This window comes from Nannospalax galili, unplaced genomic scaffold, assembly GCF_000622305.1.
Source record: "Nannospalax galili isolate Female #2095 unplaced genomic scaffold, S.galili_v1.0 scaffold187, whole genome shotgun sequence".
NCBI classification, from domain to species: domain Eukaryota; kingdom Metazoa; phylum Chordata; class Mammalia; order Rodentia; family Spalacidae; genus Nannospalax; species Nannospalax galili.
This window is the reverse complement of record NW_008357584.1, coordinates 1869099-1874910: the sequence shown is the minus strand read 5'-3', so window position 1 is coordinate 1874910 and position 5812 is coordinate 1869099. Positions and strand designations below refer to the sequence as shown.

Below are 5812 nucleotides of genomic sequence, written 5' to 3'. Positions count from 1 at the left end.
TTCCCAGGGAGTGGATTGAGTAGCTGGGTTGTACTGGATGCAAAGGATCAGGGAAAGGAAAGGTAAGCCTCGGAGCCCCAGAAAGAGGCTGTCAGCCCCAGAAAGAGGCTGGTGGGTGTTGCAGGACCGGGGAAGTAGAGGGAGGTGAGGGCAAGGCCAGGTCCAGAAGCAGTGCTCCTGGGGCCTAAGGAAGGCACTAAGTTGGTCTGGGTGAAAAAGATCAGGAAGCAGTATTGGTTTCCCAGGTGTCTGGAGACCCACGACCAGGAATGGCACAGGGCCCAAACTAGGAGTAGAGAACAGCGGGGGAGATGGAAGGGTGAATGGGGCTGGGGGAGTCAAGGCGCGGAGGGCTTCGCGATAGACTTACCCCAAGAGAGGCCTGAGGGAAGGAGAGCAGGCTAGGAGAGTTAGCCGTTGGTGCAGGTCCAGTGAAGCAGAGAGAGGTGAGGGCGGGGCCAGGTCCAGAAGCAGTGCTCCTGGGGCCCAAGGAAGGCACTAAGTTGGTCTGGGTGAAAAGGATCAGGAAGCAGTATTGGTTCCCCAGGTGTCTGGGGACCCAAGACTAGGAATGGCACAGGGTCCAAACTAGGAGTAGAGAACAGCGCGGGAGATGGAAGGGTGAACGGCGCTGGGGAAGCCAAGGCGCGGAGGGCTGAGTGATAGACTTACCCCAAGAGAGGCCTGAGGGCAGGAGAGCAGGCCAGGAGAGTTAGCTGGTGGTGCAGGTCCAGAGAAGCAGAGCTGCTTAAAAATTTTAACCAGCAATATTTAGCAAAGCTACAAAAAGAAGGTACTATTTATAGTAACAATCAAAACTACAGGACCTAGGAACTAACAGCTATATAAAGAATAAAACTTCATGGAAAAACTTTCAAACTGTATTAAAAGCCCAGGAGAAAGTCTGAGTAAATAGATAAAATGTCTACTTATTACATAACACCTTTTTTCCTAATATCAACATCAAAATGTTAATATTCTAACAAGATTATTTAGAAATTTAACCAACAGAACATAACATTTATGGAAGAATAGAAATCCTTAAATTGGTAGCAAGTAACTGAAAATAGATTGTTGATACACAGATTTTAAGACATGCTGCTGATTCATAGCAACACAAAAACGTTGACATTTGTGCAAAGTAAATAGACAACTGTGGTGGAACAGAGAGTGCTTATAAAAAGAATACTGTGCACATTAAACCCAGTATTTCATTGCAGAAGCATCACAAATCAGTGAAGGAAAACAGATATTTAGTAGGTGACACTGGCTAAACTGAATTGTCATACAGAGAAAAAAATATATTTCCTGATTTCATCACAAGGAATGGCTTCTTGAATTCAAAGAAGCACAAATAGTATTATCCCAAATTGAATGCTATGAGAATACAAAATTTAAGAATTTCTGCTGAGTAAAGGGCACAGGATAAGGTTAATAAAGAAGTCATTGGAGGGAGATACGTGCTAGTTCTGAACAGAGACAGAAATTCAAGAAATTTATTTTAGAAAATAAAAATACAGAGTCACAAAAATACTTATGGCTATAAAAGTGATGCAGAATGTGGAGGAAAGCCTAATAGCTAGTGGTTTATATGAAGAAATCCTCAACTTGGCCAGTAATGGGTGTTGGCAAGGCAACAACCTAGAAGCAAGTTAAGACAATGAAATGTTGTGTTTTACCGATAAGAGAGGTAAAATTAGAAACAGGATAATATCAGGTGTTGTTGATATTTGGTGGAACAGAAATCTCAGTATTCCACTGATAGAGATGTATCACCACAGCTGCTCTATTTATATCATTAGAAACAAATATTAAACATAGAGAGATGTTTCTTTATATAGATGTATTTTCCCCTGTTGGTGACCTACCAGTCCCACTCCTGAATTTACAGCCTAGAAAAACATTTTCACAGGTCTGTAAATAGTTACATATGAGGATGTTCACATGGGGTGGTGTGTGGGAAGTGTGATTTAGAAGCCACTTAGATCCAGTGACTTAGCAAATATATAAATAAATGTAGCTGATGTACATCAGTTAGAATTCCATTCAGTAGTTAGAAGGAACATATTAAATTTATGTATATCAATATGGATAGATCTTAAAAAACACTGTGCTGAGTGATCAAAGCAATGAATACATTAGCAGTTTTCAAAGAGATGTGCATATCCAAGGGCATAATTAAACAGTTAACTGACTATTAAGCTGGCTATCAAACAGTCAGTGAGCATTGGGGTTTAAAGGGAAAACTAAAAATTAAACAAGAAAGAAGACATGCGGAAAACCAGAACTCAAGTACCACAAGTACAGTTGTGCTTCTAATGTCCAAAAGGCAAAAAAAAAATATATGTCTAGATGTCTGACTCTACCCAGCCAATGCTGCTAATAGCAGCCCCTCTCTGCAGTGCAAGTCCCCAAAATGTTTCTAGACAATGCTCATCTCCTATGGCCCCTAAATATTGGACACACACACACACAAAAAAAAATCCCGAAAAACAACAACAACAAACAAACAAACAAACAAACAAACAAATACACTGAGCCAAGCCAGGAAAACATGTCTAAGTCCTTTACTGGTAGAGTTTATAATTATTACTGTTAGAGATAGGGTCTCACTATGCCTAGAACTTGGTATGCAGACCAGGCTAGCCTCAAACTCACAGAGAGCCAACTGCTTCTGCCTCACCCTGCAGAGAGTTTATTTTTATGGCTACCCACATATCAGATCAATGAAGGCAGTTGAGCTACTTTGTGTTTTCCATTTCTCTGTTCTTACATAGGTTGCTCAGCAGTTAACACCCCACCCACCACTTTAATCCTTCACAGCTTTAAAGGATCAATAACATCAAGTGCTGAAAGGCAACTTGCAAAACTAAGGTATCATTCAAATTAATTTAGCAGAAAATGCATCCACTCTATGTACCGAACCTACTTGGCACAGATTAATTGGAGAATGGGGTGATTAAGCAGCAATTTTGATTAGTAGTTTGCCAACATGAAATTAAACTCCAAGCTCTTCCCTTGCTCAGTGGTAAGATTCTCAAGAAAGAAATGTCAAGATGTTTCATCTAAATTACTGAAAGAGAAGGTTCAGGTTCTTATTAATTCCCCAAGAAAGTGAAGAAACATAATGATTAGCTAAAGCTCTGTTACCCTTGACAATAACCCATTAAATACTCAAATATGAACATTAGACTGACTTGGTTTCATGCAATAGCTAAGCATCCTACATGCATCTTACAAGGTTATTGCCATTATTATTACCTTTTCTCAGAGGAAGAAGCCAAGTCTTAGAATGAAAAGCATTTCACAGAATATTGCATAACCACTGAATGGCCAAGTGGTGGTTTTGTTAGATGTTTCCATTATCTCACAGAAAATCCATTGCATATACAAGTAATGAGGCAAAAAAGCTAATGCAGAACTGCAAGGCTAATACCAGGAGGAAGTGGGCTGTAGGGACACAAACCCTTTCCTGGTATATCATGCAGATATAATACTTCCTACTGTCGCTGTCAAAATGCAATGTGATCCTGGCCAATTGAATGCATAATTAGAGTCAAAAATGGAGTCAAATTAATTAAGAAGATGCTGATGATACAGTATTTGAAGGCTATTCTTGCATCAGCACAGCAAATGTGATCCAAGGGTTGTAAAGAATAACAGGACAGAGAAAGAGTCAAAGGCAGGAGTCTTGGAGCATGAAAATAAGCATTTTTGGTTCTTAACTTTAGCAAGTCAGAATCATAAGGTAATCTTTTCATGACAGACAAGTATGGCCAAACCTCTCCTAGAAATGGAGTTGATACTGGAAGATGGTGGATTTTTTTTAAAAAAAATCATTATTGGAGTAGTAGACTGCTTTAAAAATCTGATAAAACCTACATCTTCTACTTAGAAAAAAAAATGCATGGGCTGGAGAGATGACTCAGAGGTTAAGATCACTGACTGCTCTTGCAGTGGCTCCAGGTTCGATTTCCAGCACCCACATGGTGGCTAACAACCGTCTATAACTCCAGTTACACACATGCAAGCAATACACTCATAACATAAAATAAAAATAATACAATATTTTTAAAAATATAAATGTGGACACATCACTTTCCATGGAATTTCATCAGTTCATTGACTATGAATGTAGCCTCTAAATTAGAAACTCTAGTTACAAATGGTCTCTATCTAGCGCTTTGTGTGTGTGTTTGTTCAACTGGTGGACAGAGGCATGAGAGACAGGTGTAAATATAAATCCTCTTTTGCAATCCAGAACTCATTGTTCAGTATGTTTTTATACACACAAGGAGGAATATGACAAGATAGCTCAAAGTAAGGGTTTTGAGAGAAAAGATGGCCGTAGGAATGAGATGTGCCCCTGGCAACTGGCCTTGGGGCCTGGGATGCACTAACTACCAAGAGACTGAAGGTATGTGATAGACCATGTGAGGAACCTTATCACCCAAGACGTTTACCTGAAAACCCCATCCACCTTACATTACATTTCTGACCTGGGTGCTGGAGAAATCATCTCTCATTAGAGTGTCAGTGATCTATAATTCTTACACAGAAATGTGCCAATGTAAGAGCCCATTCCCTTTCCCTTGTACGTGGGTTTGGGTCAGAATATGCCCAGGTTTCTTGGAATGGGATTTTCACAGGTGCTTCTATATTGATCTTAAAATTCTGAACTCAGAACTTAGCCAGTAAGAAAGAAAATAATTGCCAAGCCAAGATGGTGGTGCAGGCAGAATAATGGCAACACAAGGATGTAAAACATGACTCCAGCCCTCTCCATAATATTTATTAGAATCTTGATGCTTCTATATTGATCTCAAAATTCTGAAATCAGGACTTGGCAAGAAAGAGAGGGAAATACCTAGGGAACCAAGATGGCAGAGCCATGCTGACCTGGCTGCCCACATGCCCCATGGTCAGGTGACCATCACAATTACTCAGTGGCTCTCAAGACCTGGCTACAGTTCTCAACAACATTAGGAATCTGAGAAGTTTACAAATTTCAGAAAATAAACTAGATGACACTGGTGTAAAGTTGTCATGTGAAGCTATAATACTTCCCAACTGCCTCACAGAGAATCTTGGGTTGGAGGCCTGGGAGGTAATTTCTGTGAGGTCCTGCTGTGAAGACCTAGCTTCTAGCTTCTACTTTTACCCACAGTAGAACCCTATGGGGAATCAACCTGTTGGAGAACGCCTCAGTCCACAATGGGGTTATTGTGCTGAATGAGACCTGGAAACAGCCAAAGTGTAACCTGTGTGCAAGGACTGCCAACAATTGACTTTGATGAGGAAAACCAAGTATTTCATTTTTAAATATTTTATTATTTTTTTTATGTGAATGAATATATTGCCTGCATGTGTGTAAGTGCACCCATGTCATGCAATGCCCTCAGAGGTAAGAAGAGGGAGTTGGATTCCCCTGAAACTAGAGTTACAGATGGTTGTTAGCTGCCATGTGGGTGCTGGGAATTGAACCCAGGTCCTCTGCAAGACAGCCAGTGCTCTTAACTCCTGAGCCATATCTCCAGTCCAGGAAAACGAAGTGTTTCTGACTTCGGAAAAAAGAGAAATCCCTTCTTGACATTCCTAAGATGTGTGTAAGAGAAACAGACATTAAGAGTGGAAATCCCATTCCAAGAAACCTGGGTATATTCTGACCCAAAACCATGTACAAAGGAAAGGGAGTAGATCCTAACATTGGCACATTTCTCTGTAAGAATTATAGATTGCTGACACTCTAATGAGATATAATTTCTCTAGTACTCATTTCAGAGATGTTATGTAAGATGGATGAGGTTTTCAT

The 5812-nt window shown here is 40.3% G+C and overlaps 1 non-coding gene across 1 annotated transcript; it reads left to right on the top strand.

Annotated features, from left to right (window-relative positions):
- Positions 1–4178: 4178 nt before the first annotated feature.
- LOC115067972 lies at positions 4179–4305 on the top strand. Its single transcript, XR_003847331.1, has one exon. It is a non-coding gene; the product is annotated as a small nucleolar RNA SNORA40 (small nucleolar RNA).
- Positions 4306–5812: the final 1507 nt, after the last annotated feature.